This window comes from Medicago sativa, chromosome 1 (genome assembly GCF_051527215.1).
Source record: "Medicago sativa cultivar Bolivia chromosome 1, Bolivia_mono, whole genome shotgun sequence".
Lineage (NCBI taxonomy): Eukaryota > Viridiplantae > Streptophyta > Magnoliopsida > Fabales > Fabaceae > Medicago > Medicago sativa.
In genome coordinates this window covers 15,735,204-15,752,313 of record NC_140749.1, presented here as the reverse complement: position 1 = coordinate 15,752,313, position 17,110 = coordinate 15,735,204, and the positions used below count along the sequence as shown (strand labels likewise).

General features: G+C 38.9%; 1 non-coding gene across 1 annotated transcript; it reads left to right on the top strand.

Annotated features, from left to right (window-relative positions):
* The first annotated feature begins 15,628 nt into the window (after window positions 1–15,628).
* Window positions 15,629–15,734, top strand: LOC146953050 (small nucleolar RNA R71). The gene has a single exon (XR_015025261.1). It is a non-coding gene; the product is annotated as a small nucleolar RNA R71 (small nucleolar RNA).
* Window positions 15,735–17,110: the final 1,376 nt, after the last annotated feature.

Below are 17,110 nucleotides of genomic sequence, written 5' to 3'. Positions count from 1 at the left end.
TACCTTATTGGTATAAGCTATGAACGAACGAAGGAGTATCAAAATTCAAGTAAAATTAATTGAACCATTCTTCTTATCTATAAGTTAATTCTTTCAATGATTCAATTTTGTTTTTAAGCTCTGATATTTTTTATTGTGCGAAAAATGAATTTAATTAACCTGGATAGAACTTAGGGGGAGCTTACAAACCTCACCTTAAATACTATCAGACTCAGGGGGAGTTTGAGCTTACAAACCTCAGATTCTGAGCTTACAAACCTCAGAACCCCAAAGTCAACTTGTTAATTAGATTAACAACAATTGATCAATTTTAAATACTTTTGTTTGTCATCATCAAAAAGGGGGAGATTGTTGGAACAAAATGTGTTTAACAATGAACCTTAAAGAGTTTTGATGATAACAAGGTATTAAAAATTGTAAATTGGACTAGCTAATATTTGTTCAAGTGTACAGGACCATAATTAAAAAGTTACATCATTGGTTGGTTCTGAATGAGCAAATAAAGAGCAAAAGAAAATGAAGCTTAGATGATTCTGAAGGCAAAGCGCTCCTGAAGTCAAGCTGCTCCTGAAGAAATACCGCTCCTGAAGTAAAGCTGCTCCTGAAGAATAATGCTTCTGAAGACAAGAGGTCCAGAAGCCACATCATCAGAAGCTGCGTCATCAGAAGCTGCAGAAGTCATATCATCAGAAGCTGCATCATCAGAAGCTGCCTCATCAGAAGCTATTTCACCAGAAGCTGAATCTCAACTGGATTTGCAAAAGATTCAAGAATTGAAGAATTATCAATGCAAAAGCTGTCCATTGGATTCGAAAACACAAACAAAGGATTAGTGGAATTTTGCAACGGTCATTTCAAAGGTGTTTGAAGGCTTGTGCTTGCATTTTGGACGAAAGCGTTGACATTGTACTTTGTACGAATTGTACAACCACGTTCTCCACTACTCTGTTTTGTGTCCACGCTTCAAGACAAGAAAACAGCTCCAGAATACGGTCTCGCCTGCATATATGTTCCTTTGGATAAGGAATGGATTTCAAATTGGTTCTTTATAGGACAACAACCAAATCAGGCAAAAGATCATTGGTGAAAGATCAAGCTTCAACTAACGACTCTTTGGTGTGCTGGCAATTTCACAACGTCTCTTTCACACCTCTATATAAAGGAGTGAAGACCTAGAGTTTTGGTAATGCAAGAACGCTGAACGAAAGACTCACAAGATTTTCACAAGTACCAAACCTCTGCTGAAATTGTTCTGCATTCACTTAGAATTTCTGTGTCTCAAAGTCATATCTTAGAAATTCTTAAGTCCATTGAGTCTGTATCTGATTTGTATTGTGAGCACCTCTGATTGTATATCAAGTGTTCAACCTTAAACAATTTTCTGTGTAATTTTGTTTAGTTAGGAAGTCTCTTGCAGTTGTGCTTGAGCAGGAAGTCTCTTGATTGTGTTCTTGAGCAAAGGAAGTCTCTTGCTTGTGTGCTTGAGCATTGGAAGTCTCTTGCTTGTGTGCTTGAGCATTTGTAATCAGATATTACTCATAGTGAAATCTCCTTGGAAGTGCAAGGGGGACTGGACTACTTCCGGATTGTGGAAGGAACCAGTATAATTGCTTTGTGTCGTTCTTCTTCTCTCTCTCTGTTTTATTCCGCTGCATTTAGATTCTGATTATCACTTCAGAAGCTGTCTCACCTAGCTTCTGATCAGTGTGTTCAGTTTTTAGGAGAAACGAAGAATTTTTCAAAACACAATTCAACCCCCCTTCTTGTGTTTTTCTCACCTTCACACGATACTCATAAAAACTCAATGGAATCTTTCACAGAATGTCATGTTTTCTCTTGTAAAGTTTTGTAATATTCCGCTTAATATTTCTATCAGACTACAATATCAGTTAAATGTGTTTGAGAAGAATTATCTTAAGAGAGGGCTTAATAGTAATTGTCATATAAGTATTTATAAGCCAAAACATTCATTCCTCTTCATTCTTCTCTTTTGCAATTGCTGAAAACTCATTTCCTCCTCCTTCCTTCTACTTCTCTCCCTCGACCTCATTCTCTCTTCACCATAATCCACCTTTCTCACCCAATTCCAAGATCAAACCAACATGCATCCATGAATTCATGATTCTTGTAGCATTTTAATCACACTTAATCACTTGATTACTCCTTCTCTTAGCCTTGGCAAAGCCTCTCTATACATTTATCATTTTGGGAGTTTTGATACATCAAGCATGAGAATGGTTTTGCATGTATGATTAGCTGAGCATTTGTGGTTTGGCTTGGCATTAGGAGCAAGTTGCTAGCAGAAGAAGTGAAGGTTAAAGCTTGGGTATTGGATTGGAGTAGGAAGCTTTGAAGTTGCCAGAAAACTTTCTGTGAGTTCCTATATTTTAGAAATTAGAACCCACCCTTTGGGTGTTAGATTTTGTCTTTGTGTGAGATAACTGTGATAGTATGATTTTATGCATGTTAGGATTTCCCCATTAAGTTAATGTGCTTGCAATTTCTGCTGGAATGTGTTTTTAAGGTATGAAAATCGGTTACCTCAACTGCCATGTCTGGAAAAACTAGGGTAGAGCACCAGGCGGGTTCGAGCCCGAAACAACCATGCTAGATGAAACTGAGTACAAATTTTTGAGACCCAATTCCGCCCACATAGAGGATCGGTTTCGGCGGGTCTTGGGTGAGTTGAAAGGCGGGTCATGCGGGTGGGTTGGTTTGGATAGTATATAGAAAATTATCGTTTTTCTCATCTCTCTTGAGTTCACATTCTTAGCCGCCGAGAATACCACCATAACCACCACCATTGAAAGCAAGTGAGGTTGAGTGGAAAGTTTTTTAAAGCGACTCTTCCAAAACTGAAGCAAATGATGGGTATATTCTCTTCCATCTCAACCTTGATTAGGTGTAAGAGCAAATAAGTTGTTGGAGAAGGAGATGCAATTCTTAGATCTGAAAAATTTTACTGGTTTGAGAGAGAGAGAGAGAGAGAGAACATACTAAAAATGTAGATAGAAGAAAGGAAATGTGTTATTGGAAAAGTAATCAATTTTATTATTTAGTATTTTAAGCTTAAAAGAAAAAATAAAAAACATATATTGATGGCTGGATATGTTGAAAGCGTGAATTGTAAGCCAAAGGAAAAATAATATATGGACATCATTGCTTGTGTGTCAGAGTCAGGGTCGTTCTTTGGGGAGTGCAAAGTGCTCAATCGAGTTGGACCTCCCAAAGTGATGGGCCTCAAGAAAAAAGTTATTGCTCAATATCCCTACCCCCACTCATGAAAGAAAATAAACATGTTTCATTCTAAGTAAAAAGTCATGTTTCATCTTTCTATTTATAAGTTAAAAAACACGTCTTTAGTAAAAATAATTGCTAGTTTTGATTTCGGTGGCTAATAATCATTATACAAGTGTTATTCTCAATTTAAATAGAAGATTAATCTTTTAAAAAAATTGTGCGTTTTTTATTAGGGGCCTCTTTTTACTATGAGAGCCTAGCCTCCAGTTTCATAGGGATGGCCCTGGTCAGAGTGTATGTACCAAAGCAAATAAAAGAATAATATACTCCCTCCGTCCCTATATATAAGCACCCTTTAGGGTGCTTATATATAAGGACGGAGGGAGTATGTCTTTGAAAGTTGAAACCTTTTTGTCATAATGTGGGTCTCAAGAAAGTTTTACAGCAGACGTGTAGCATGAAAGTAGTTCAGCTTTCATTATAAAATGGTACTATCAGGCGGTTTTGGGTACCGGTGGATTTTAATTTTCCAAAACCGGGCCCGACCGAATGAACTCATTCTTAATTGAATTCACTTGTTTTAAAACCCGAAACCCGGTATAACCCGCCCATATTACCCGAATATGTCTCGGCTTGTACGGGTTTCGGGCGCGTCATCATCTTCTGCTCAGCCCTACAAAAAACTGAGTTTTTAGCACTAGTAACCGATTACACTAAGTGTGCAACCGGTTATACACTAGGAAATGACATCATGTAACCGGTTACACTCCCTAGAATAATAGGTTACCATGTGTACTTTTTGGCCAAACACTTGTTTTATATTCATGTAACCGATTGCCCTGAGTTCCGACGCGAGTGCAAGTATAATGATGTACATTAACTAGAGAGATATGTTAAGGTTGATGTATGACTGATAAATCATACCGACCTGGGTGAAATTATATTATGCAATATCATGATTTATTATGTTATCATATTAATTATAAGTAAGTCGTGTACCTAATGGTTCCACAATCAGTTGGATGAGATACTTTTCGATAGGAAGACCCACACGGTGATAATAGGAGTTCCGGCTCTAGCCTGATTGATAGGAATTTTAGTCGGATATTTTTATAAGGGATGTTTCGAAACTACTCCACCCGGCCATTGCATAAAATCAATTCAGATAATATTGTTTGACATGCGCTAACATTGTTAATTAATGAACATGATAATATGATATAAACTTTGATAGTTTACATACTATGATCTTAGTTTTCCCCTTATCACTATCACCCTGGGTTAGGTGGGACTCTTCACCACAATCCTTTTTATTATTTTTCAAATATGCAGGTTGTTCGTGACAAGGGTAAGATGAAGGAAGCTGAAACTTTGTATTTACATTGTCTTGTACTAGTATTGTATCCGTTAGTTGTTATGTATTTATTGTACTCGTCAGTAGTATTTTATCAGTTGTATGAGACATGTATCTGTTATACCTTATTCCGACAATTTCTATTATTGCAATTTAATGCATCCATTACTAATTTTAGTGTTCATCTAAATATTAGATAAATTTAGTATGAGTGTTACAAATTTAGTATCAGAGCAGATCGATTCAAATCATGTCTTGGGTCATTAAAATGAAATCATTGTAGTAGGACCATTTGGATCCTAGATGTTTATCCTACTTGTTATATCTAGTTAAACTTGGTCAACTTGACTTTGTATATGATAGTTAAGACACAATGTATGGAAACCGAAGGGGACATGGAAGGCCTAGAATGAATCAAGCTCATTAAGAAGAAGAGAATCCTAATGTTAACATGTGGGCACATATGTTGCATCAACAACAACTGATGCATCAACAGTATCATGAACAACAAGCTCAGTAGGCCTTGCAACATCAGCAGATGATGCAGATGATACAACAGCAGATTAATCAACATGCTCAGTCTTAGGGACAATGGGCTAATATGATTCAACAAGGCCAATACTTTCAGCCAAATCCTCCACCACCTCCAGTAGTGAGGAATTCAACATTCAGAGAGTATAATAGGAATCATCTTTCGGAGTTTAATGGGGAAGGTGATCCACAAGAAGCAAAAAGGTGGATCAAGCAAATGGAGAAATTTTTTTCGATTAGCTGAATGAGTATAAGCGAATAAGGTTATGTATGCTACCAATCAATTCAAAGGCGCAGCAAAAGATTGGAGGGAAGATACTTAACGCCGTATGATGGCCAATGATGTAGAAATCAATTGGGCTAGTTTCAGAAATGCTATGATGGAGAAGTACCCTCTGAAATCTTTCAAGATTGAGAAAGAGCAGGAGTTTCTGGATAAAGTTTTTGATCGTGATATGAATCACGCAAGAGACCCCTTAACTATTAAGGGATCCATAGAACGAATTGCACTTTTACCACTAAACTATACCCGCTACAATACCATTATTGTATATAAAAGGATCTTTTGTCAAACAAGGGAGTCCGTCCTAATTATGCAATATGTGCATAATTTTACGGGAACATGTCAGTTACTTAATTTACAAGGAAGTTTGAGGAAATGTCTCATCATTCCTCTCACAATAAATACGAGGGTGATCAGGATTGGAAGATTAATCGTTATAAGTATGCTTTGAGGGGTGAAATTGACACAACCGTTGGCCAACAAAACTTCACATGCTTTGACGACTTGGTTCACAACAGATCAGTGGCAGAAGCTGGTATTGCAAAGACTAATGGAGATAGAATAAGATTCAAAGGTGAATTAAAAAGTTAAAATAATGAATCTTATGGAGAAAATCAACAACTCAATACACACGTTAAAATTGGCAAATGCTTAGAAGATTATGTTTAATCCTTTCAACAAGCATAACATCTTTAATGATAGTTGTGGAGGGACTTCCCACAAAACCTCTACCCAAAATTTTACCTTGATTGTTGTCAGCATAAGAGACAAACCTGATAGATCTCTGGCAAGTGCACCAAATACTATCGAAGTAGTAAAAATATCGATCCCACGAGGACTGTTTTTAATCTCAATAATTCAACTACGTTGTATTTTAGGATGTATAAAGGTTATTTTGATTTGCCACTAGGCAGTAGATTGGTTGATTGCATAAAAGTAATTGCTAAAAATAAATTGGTTTTCAAGAATAAGAGAGAGATGAGTTTAGGTCTATCGAATCATCTATGTTCCCCTAATTGTTATGTTGCACCTATTCGTATGAATGATCTTCTAATCCCACGATAGTTAACAAAATAGTCCTAATCAATCCCTTGAGTTAGGACCCTCTTCTTAAACTACAACCCCTAATCCCTTAGGTGGTCTAATAATCTTTGAAGGTTTAAAGCACGTTAACCTAATATCACTAATAAACGATTATCTATTCCTAGACTAACCATGTTTATTAGAACAATTCAATAGGTCTAAGTAGAAAGCTATGGTCAGTAGTCATTCATTCTCACAAAATCATATTTATATTTGATCAGGATATAAAAAGCATTAAGAACAATTGAATTGAATAAAGACTAGAATATCATTCACAATAAATAGAGTTTCACAACATAATATCTCAATTAGGGTTACAACGAATCATCTCAGACCTAACCTCTAATGGATTTAGCTACTCATAATAGTGTTTACAAATAACATAATCATTAGAGGTAATAAAACATACACAAAGTGGTTGGAAGATGAAGAAATCGTCCTCCTGGTCTTCCTTGCAGTTGCAAAATCGCACTTGGCTCTCTAGAATTCGTAACCCTTGTTTTTGGAATAGACTTCAGCATAAATAGGCACAGAAAATCGCCCAAATCGTGTCACGTTTTAAGTGAATCGTGACACGTTTTTACCTTCTGGAGCAAGAAACTGAATTAGGGCTTCACCAAATCGTGTTACGTTTTACCAATCGTGACACGTTTTCATAATGTCGAACCAAACCTTTCTGAAGCTCTTAAATCGTGTCACGTTTCTGATAAATCGTGACACGTTTTCTTTCTTTGTATTTTCTTCAGTTTTTCTGCTCTTTTGCTGCATAAGTCTCCTTGTGAACTCCATTTTTGTGCTAAAATACATATAAAATTACGTAATGACAAGATGTCATCACAACCCCAAACTTAAACCATTCCTTGTCCTCAAGGAATTTACTTGCAAAGCTGACAATTGACAGTGAAATAACAATTACCTATTCAAGCAGTAGTACCCAAAAGTTCAACACCTTACTAGCTAATGATGAGCTAGTTTGACTTGTATGCATCCACCAATTCACAACTCCACGCAAATATTTGAAATAGGGTTCTACCAGTCGACATGCAGGTCTACATATTACCATACGCTTGAAAAGTTTCTCAACATCAATCAAAGTCAATATCATTACACACTTTTGAGGTCTTTAGGGTTATAACGGGGCTTAGGTGAAAGGTGGGATACGTTTGGATAAGTAGGCTACACAAAATTTGAGCTAGGCATTCCTACGAAAGTTAAAGCACAAAATTCAATCCAACACATTCATTCAGCTAATAGAACCACAGTTGCAAAGGTACTAGAGAATATTTATAACTTTTAGGGACAATCGAGTTTGAAGTTACTCGTATGTTTCAAAGTTTGGTCCCTTTTTCATCATTCATTTCATTTTTTTTTTTCATACACCAATTTTTGAATGTATTTTTGCATTTTGCATGACAATTCTTTTTCTTTTTGTTCTCTTATTCTCTAGTACCCCCACCCCAAACTTAATTGGTTGCAAATTCCAATAGCAACCCCAAACTTAATCTTTAGCAACATTCTACAATGCCTTAACTCAGAAAATACATTAAGGGACAAATCCTAAAAGTCTCTAGGCTTGTAATGTAGTTTGTCACCGAACAAAAAGTTCTAATCCTACCGGCTCAAATTGGCTAAGAAAAGGATAAATTTAACAATTAAAATCAGGGTAGGCTTCAAAAGGCTCACAGGACCAAGCACTTTTGCCTCAGTGTGTAATTGACAAAGACCAATCAATAATAGAGAAACAATGCAAGTTCTAGAAATGTAGTTGCATGGAAAACTAATCTAAATATAAGTAAATTGAAAAACAAAATATGGCAATGAACCTTATGGCTGAGATTTCTGGGAGTATGTGCCTACCTAGCAACGCCGTACACTTCGCCTTTGAAAACCAAGTCACTCCTCCTTTTGAACTTTTGGAATACCACTTGAACAACTATTTGTTATCAAACTGTAAAAAGTCAACTAAACAAACAAATTCATCAATAATAAACAAGTGCAGGAATAATTACATAAACGGGGAGTAAAACCGAGTTAAACTTAATTAAAAGCAATTAAAATTGTTCGAACATAAAATTAAAGTTACATAACCAAAATGCTGAAACAAAAACAGAAAAATACAAAATAATGGGCCATCAGTAGCCCACTCAATCATGCATCTGGTCCTCCGGAATCCAAGTATTGGGGTCCTCCTCTGCATAGGTATCCTCCCCAAAGTGCTGCCTAGACTGAGCTCCACCAGCAGCGAAGTCAGCTCGGATCTCCTGCTCTCTATCCTGAGCTCGACCTCTGGTGACATCAAAGTAGTGGTCCATAGCCTCCTCGGACCCATCAAAGCGCTCGAAAGACCCAGTCATCTTCCTCCTGTTGAGGCAGACCGCCTCAGTGAACTCCTGACCAAATCTCGGACGGTTCCAATACTCCTGATCTGACACCTCATTCATCCAGTTGGCATGGCCGAACATGTAGTCCAGCATCATCGGATGAATGGGTGCATAGGTACCCTGCTGACTGCTCCCCTCTCCAGCAAAAGTCTGACTCTGAGGTGGTGGCTGTGGCTGTCGTGGTGGTGGCGGCTGTGGCTGCCCTGCTGCTGCTGCCTCGGCACCCATGATAGTCTGCATGCGGTCATGATAATCCTTGACAAAGCCATCCATGTAAGTGTCGGTGATGGGCTTCATCATTGCTGCACTCAAATCATTAGCAAACAAATCGCACTCCTCCTCCTCACAAAGCCAATTGATAAGGCTCAAATGAGGGAGTGCTTTCTTGGTACCTGAAGCAAACATATAGATATTGTCGGCAATTAACTCACCAACATTGATGGGTGCACCATCAAGAATAGCAGACAGCGTCAACAAGCGGGGCAGCGGAATCTCTGAAGTACAAGAGGTGCCCTCAATAGTTTGCACCACAAAAGATGCCCACGCCTTTGCATGGGGCTTGAAGTCAGCCCTCAACAGCATATGTGACCCTCCATGCCACTTAGCACCTTCAACACAAATCTGCAATAGCAACTCCTCCCACCTTTCATCATCCCAATTCTTGCACTCCTCCATCCTCCTCTTCACATCACAAATCTCCGGTGGCACAATCTCCAGCAACTGATTAATCCACTCCGGGCTATAGTCTATCTCCTTCCCCCTCACATAGGACACATACTTCCTCCCCATATACCTAGCATTGGAATAGAATTCTATCCCAATCGTTTTGTTGGCCTGCTCAAATATCATACTCACAAGGGACTCCCACCCTCTCTCAATGATCACTTGATGGAATTCGGGGTTGGAGATGAGTTTGGTGAAATCAAAACCTCTCTCCGGGATCACCCTATAGCCTCGGATGTCCTTGAAACGGTCACGGGCAGCAGTATTATAAAACCGGTGGTTGATGGACGGTGGGGGTGCGGTGTTAGGGCTAGGTTTGACAGGTTGTTTGCGTTTTGGGGCGATTTTGGCCTTTTTGGCTGGTTGGGCTGTGGCTTGGGACTTGCCTTTGTTGCGGGTCTCAACCATGGTTAGGGTTAGGGTTTGGAGAAAAAATGGATATTAGGGTTAGGGTTGGAGTGGAGAGGATTGAGATGTTGGATTTGGTTTGTATGTGGGTGAAGATGAAGGTTAATGGTGATGGTTTGATGATTGGAAGATGAAAAGATGAAGATTTGTGGTAGAAAAGGGTTAGAAAATCGTAGGTTAGGGTTCTGGGAAAATTTTGGCAGAGTTTAGCTACTTTTGGAAGTGAATGGAATGAAAATCGTGTTGGGTATATTTATAGACTGGGAAAATCGTGTCACGTTTGGCCAAAAACGTGTCACGATTTGGTTTTGTAACAGTTAAATTTTTGAAACTGCTAAAATCGTGTCACGTTTGGGCTAAACGTGTCACGATTTCTCTTTTTGAAAATTTTTCTTGCCCAGAAATCGTGTCACGTTTTGGCCAACGTGTCACGATTTCTCAATGTCGAAATGCACCAGTTTGAGACTTAGAAAAAAATTTAGGTGCCAAAAATCGTGTCACGATTTCAGCATCGTGACACGTTTTTGGAAATGTCGAATGGCACCTTTTTTAACTTAGAAAAATTTCTGAGAGGAGCTTCAGAGGGAGGGCAAATCGTGTCACGTTTTGGCCAACGTGTCACGATTTGCACAGTATTGGAAAACAAAAATTTTCTTTCTTCTGTCTGTTTCAGCTAAAATCTTTTTGTGTTTTTGAATATTTGAAAGCAATAAAAAGAAATAAGAAATACTACCTGAAATCTAAATGTGGGTTGCCTCCCACCAAGCGCTTCTTTACCGTCACTAGCTTGACTCATGACGACCCCTAAGGATCATTCAAAATAAGTCCTACCCTTGCCTTCGGTAGGTCGCCACCCAGATATGGCTTAACTCTTTGCCCATTTACCTTGAAACTTCGGTCACCTTCAGGTGTCATCAACTCGACAGCTCCATGAGGTGACACACTTTTCACCAAGAACGGTCCAGACCACTTTGACTTGAGCTTTCCAGGAAACAGTTTCAACCTGGAATTATACAACAAAACTAATTGCCCACAGTTAATATCCCTAGACACTAAGTTTTTGTCATGATACCTTTTAGTCCTGGCTTTATAAATGAGCGCATTTTCATATGCTCTAAGCCTCATCTCCTCCAGTTCATTAAGTTTCAAGAGTCTTTTCTTACCAGCGGCTTCTTGATCAAAGTTTAAGGTCTTAATGGCCCAGTACGCCTTATGTTCTAGCTCAACTGGTAGATGACATGCCTTTCCATAGACTAACTGATAGGGTGAGAGCCCGAGGTGAGTCTTAAAGGCAGTCCTATATGCCCATAGTGCGTCATCTAATTTTTTAGACCAGTCCTTCCTATTTGACGCAACTGTTTTCTCTAAGATTTGTTTCAGCTGACGGTTTGAAACCTCTGCTTGACCACTTGTTTGTGGGTGGTAGGGAGTTGCAACTTTGTGCCTTATGTTATACTTTTTGAGCAAATTTTCAAGAAAATTATTGCAAAAGTGCTTCCCCCCATCACTGATCAAGACTCTAGGTGTTCCAAACCTAGTGAAAATGTTTTTATGCAGGAAGTTAACAACTGTCTTAGCATCATTAGCAACACAAGGTATCGCTTCAACCCATTTAGTGACATAATCAACACAGACAAGAATATGAAGAAAAGAGTAAGAGGAAGGGAAAGGTCCCATAAAGTCGATGCCCCAACAATCAAATGGTTCAACTTCGATGATTCCTAATAGGGGCATCTCATTCCTCTTAGAGATGTTACCTGTCCTTTGGCATTTGTCACAATGTGCAACAAAGTCGTGGCAATCTTTGAAAAGGGTGGGCCACCAGAATCCACTTTGCAAAATTTTTGCCGCGGTTCTTTCTCCACTATGGTGGCCCCCATAAGCTGAGCTATGGCAGTGCCACATGATACTATGAGCTTCCTTACCTGCAACACAACGTCTTATCAAACCGTCAGTTCCTATCTTAAACAGATACGGGTCATCCCACAAGTAGTGGTTTGCATCCTTGAAGAATTTTTTTCTCTGAGGATAGGTCATATCATCAGGAACTATGTTACCGGCCTTAAAGTTCGCAATGTCAGCAAACCAAGGCCTTTCTTCAATAGCAAACAGTTGTTCATCAGGAAATTCGGCCTTGATGGCCTTCTCTTTGTTTGTCACCTCATCATTTTCCAGCCTTGATAGATGATCAGCTACTACGTTCTCTACTCCTTTCTTGTCACGAATCTCAAGATCGAATTCTTGTAGCAAAAGGATCCACCTCAACAGTCGAGGCTTTGAATCCCCTTTGGTCAAGAGATATTTAAGAGCTGCATGATCTGTAAAAACAATGACTTTGGAGCCTATTAGATAAGAACGAAACTTTTCCAATGCAAAAATTACCGCAAGCAACTCTTTTTCAGTTGTGGAATAGTTAATTTGATTCTCATTTAAAACCTTGCTTGCATAGTAAATTGCATGGAAAAACTTGTTCTTGCGTTGGCCTAGAACTGCACCAACAGCATAATCACTTGCATCACACATAAGTTCAAATGGTAAATCCCAATCGGGTGCAATGATTATTGGTGCAGTTACCAACTTGTTTTTAATCAAAGAAAAAGCATTCAAACATTCATCATCAAAATTAAATTCAGTTTCTTTGACCAAGAGGTTACAGAGGGGCTTGGAAATTTTTGAAAAATCTTTTATAAAACGCCGATAGAAACCAGCATGCCCCAAGAAACTTCTTATTCCCTTAACATTAACAGGGGGAGGGAGCTTCTCTATAACCTCTATTTTAGCTTGGTCCACCTCTATGCCCTTCGCACTTATTTTATGCCCCAAAACTATACCTTCGGTCACCATAAAGTGACATTTTTCCCAGTTTAAAACAAGGTTAGTTTCGGTGCATCGTTTAAGGACAGCATCTAGGTGAAATAAGCATTGATCAAAAGACTTACCAAACACAGAAAAGTCGTCCATAAATACCTCAATATTCTTCTCTATCATGTCAGAGAAGATGGAGAGCATACACCTTTGAAAGGTCGCCGGTGCATTACACAGCCCAAAGGGCATCCTCCTATAAGCAAATATACCAAATGGACAAGTGAAGGCTGTCTTCTCTTGATCTTCTGGAGCTACCGCAATCTGATTGTACCCCGAATACCCATCCAAAAAGCAATAAAAGGCTTGGCCAGCCAACCTCTCAATCATTTGGTCCATGAATGGTAAAGGGAAATGATCCTTCCTTGTTGCGGTTTTCAACCTCCGGTAGTCTATACACATCCTCCAACCAGTAATAGTACGGGTGGGTATTAATTCATTTTTTTCATTAGCCACCACCGTCATTCCACCTTTCTTTGGTACCACGTGGACCGGACTTACCCATGAGCTATCAGAGATAGGGTAGATCATACCTGCATCTAGTAACTTCAGCACCTCTTTCTTTACCACTTCCTTCATTGTTGGGTTAAGTCTCCTTTGAGGTTGAACCACCGGTTTGTATTCAGCCTCCATGTGTATTTTATGCATGCAATAAGCTGGACTAATACCCTTCAAATCAGAAATGTTCCACCCCAAAGCTCCTTGATTGTCTCTTAACACCCTCATTAATTTTTCTTCTTCCAAAGGTGTCAAGGTATTGCTGATGATTACTGGTTTAGAGGCATCCTTAGTGAGAAAAACATATTTCAAGTGAGAAGGGAGTTCTTTTAATTCTGGATTTTTCTCTCCTTCTCCACTCAAAATAGGAGCATCCATAGAGTGCTTACCCATTAATTCTTCTATTTTTACCGGACCCAACTCTTGCTTGCTTGCTGCTAGTTGCTTCACACAATCACTTACTTCAAGATCTTCATCATGCTCACAACTCTCTATAGAATTTACAACTGCTCTTTCAAGAGGTTGTGGTGGTTGAGGTTCACGAGAGTTGTCTTCTACTATTTCTTCAACAACATCAATCCGGTAACACTTGGGATTTTCCTCTCGGTGTTTCATTGCTTCGAAGATATTGAACACCACTTGCTCATTATGGAACCTCAACATTAGCTCTCCCATCTCAACATCAATCAAAGCACGACCAGTTGCAAGGAAAGGTCTTCCTAAAATGAGTGGCATATCTTCATCTTCAGCCATGTCTAAGATCACAAAGTCTGCTGGAAACACAAGATCATTAACTTTGACTAGCACATCTTCAAGTATGCCAACAGGATAAGAGATTGACCGATCAGCTAAAGTAATGGTCATTCTCGTTGGTTTTGGCTCCCCACACTTGAGCTTCTTCATCATTGAAAGAGGCATCAAGTTGATACTTGCTCCTAGATCACATAAAGCTCTTCCAATGTCTACCGGTCCAATGGAACAAGGGATAGTAAAAGCACCAGGATCTTTCAGCTTAGGTGGTAGCTTCTTTTGAAGAATGGCGCTACAATTCTCGGAAAGAGAAATATTTTCATCATCTTTAGGCTTTCTTCTTCCCGTTAGCAAATCTTTCATGAACTTGGCATACAAAGGCATTTGATCAAGAGCCTCACTGAAAGGGATATTTACTTGAAGTTGTGAGACAAGTTGCATGAACTTCTTGAATTGTCCTTCCTCCTTCTTTTTCTTCTTCTCTAGATGAGGGTAAGGAAGCTTCACATATGATGGAATAATTTGTGGCTTGTCTCCATCTTTCAAGATTTGACTCTTTGACTTCCTCAAGATTGAGTCTTCATCTATCAATTTCTCACTTTTATCTCCCTCTATTTTTTTCTTCTTTTCATTTTCAACTACTCCATGATCATTTTCATTTTCAACTACACCCTCATCATTTTTTTCAACTACATCGTTCTCCTCCACCTCAACTACTTCATCAACCTTCTTTGGAGCTTTTGGAACTAAAGGAGTCAAAACCTTTTTGCTCCTCAATTCAATAGCATTACAAGACTCATTCTTAGGGTTATCTTTAGTGTTACCTGAGAATCCGCCTTTACTTTGTTCAGCCAATTGCTTAGCTAATTGCCCCAGTTGAGTTTCAAGCATCTTCCTAGAAGCTTCATTGTTCTTTCTTTCAGCTTCTTGACTCTTCTTCATCTCTTCAAAGTTGCCTTGAGTCATCTTCATGAAGTTCATCATAGTTTCTTCAAGAGCTGATGGCTTCCTTTGTTGTTGTTGAGGAGGAGTAAGCATTTGAGAATTCAAAGCATTGTTATTTGAGTAGCTTAGATTTGGATGCTTATTAATGCCTGAATTGTAGTATTGATTCTGCCTTTGATAACCTCCCATGAAGTTAGCTTCTTCACTTGATCCTTCCGGAACGCATTCACCGTTGGGATGTTCTTCACCACATAAGTCGCACTTGATTGCAGCTACTTGTTGTTGTTTATGAGCCAAAGTGAACCCTTGAAACTCCTTAGTTAGAGCTTCAATTTGTTTGTTCATAGCTGCTTGGTTAGCAAGATAGCAGTTTGTTCACTCACCCCAAACACTCCTCTTTCCTTCTTCTTAGCTTCAGCACGATACTCATTTCCAGCCATGTTTTCTATCAAAGCTTGGACTTCATGATCAGTTTTGCTCTTGAGACTACCTCCCGCGGAAGCATCTAAGAACATTCTAGTGTTTGGTGTTACCCCCTCAGTGAAGATTTGGAGGTATTGCTTCTCGGTGAACTCATGATTAGGGCATCTCTTAAGAAGCAAATTGAATCGCTCCCAAGCATCATACAATGATTCACCTTCTCCTTGCTTGAAGTTAGAGATCTCCATCTTCTTTTCCCAATATTTAGACATAGGGAAATATTTCTCCAAGAACTTCAGCTCTAACTCTTCCCATGTTTGGACAGTCCCGTTCGGTATTGTTAGCAACCAATCTTTTGCTCTTCCCGTCAAGGTGAAAGGAAACAGCCTTAGCTTCTTTTGTGCTTCAGTTACGGTGGCTGGTTGCACACAAAACTCGCAGGTTTCAGCAAAGCGGCTCAAGTGTTCATGAGGACTCATCGCTTCAGTCCCATCGAATTGCTTGTCCCTCAAACCGTTGAGGACAATTGTCTTGATGTCGAAAGCTACGGGGTTAGCTGGTTGAAAAGTGTGGGTCAGTTGACCGCGATGAGTGGCTAACCCGTAGTCTCCTAGCTTAGGTCTTGGTGGTACAACTCCTTCTCCTTCCATAGTTGCAGATTTAGGAGAAGAGACTGTTTCAGATTCACTTGAGAGTTGTTCCGGTATTTGTTCTCGAACACCCGGTGGAACGGACTGAGCTAACCTTTGCGACCGGACAGCTTTCCGAAGTGCTCTAGCAGTCCTTTCAATTTTCGGATCGTACTCTAGGTCGTCAGAGCTCTGTTTACCTCGCATAAACAGCAAAATACCTTAGTAGCACTGCACAACGCAAAATAATCAAGTGAATATGAAAACAGAAAAATAAAAATAAAAAAAAACAGAAAAGTAAATTGCAAAAACCCTAAATTATAACGTAATTGCCTTGTTGAAATAATTCAACAGTCCCCGGCAACGGCGCCAAAAACTTGATAGATCTCTGGCAAATGCACCAAATACTATCGAAGTAGTAAAAATATCGATCCCACGAGGACTGTTTTTAATCTCAATAATTCAACTACGTTGTATTTTAGGATGTATAAAGGTTATTTTGATTTGCCACTAGGCAGTAGATTGGTTGATTGCATAAAAGTAATTGCTAAAAATAAATTGGTTTTCAAGAATAAGAGAGAGATGAGTTTAGGTCTATCGAATCATCTATGTTCCCCTAATTGTTATGTTGCACCTATTCGTATGAATGATCTTCTAATCCCACGATAGTTAACAAAATAGTCATAATCAATCCCTTGAGTTAGGACCCTCTTCTTAAACTACAGCCCCTAATCCCTTAGGTGGTCTAATAATCTTTGAAGGTTTAAAGCACGTTAACCTAATATCACTAATAAACGATTATCTATTCCTAGACTAACCATGTTTATTAGAACAATTCAATAGGTCTAAGTAGAAAGCTATGGTCAGTAGTCATTCATTCTCACAAAATCATATTTATATTTGATCAGGATATAAAAAGCATTAAGAACAATTGAATTGAATAAAGACTAGAATATCATTCACAATAAATAGAGTTTCACAACATAATATCTCAATTAGGGTT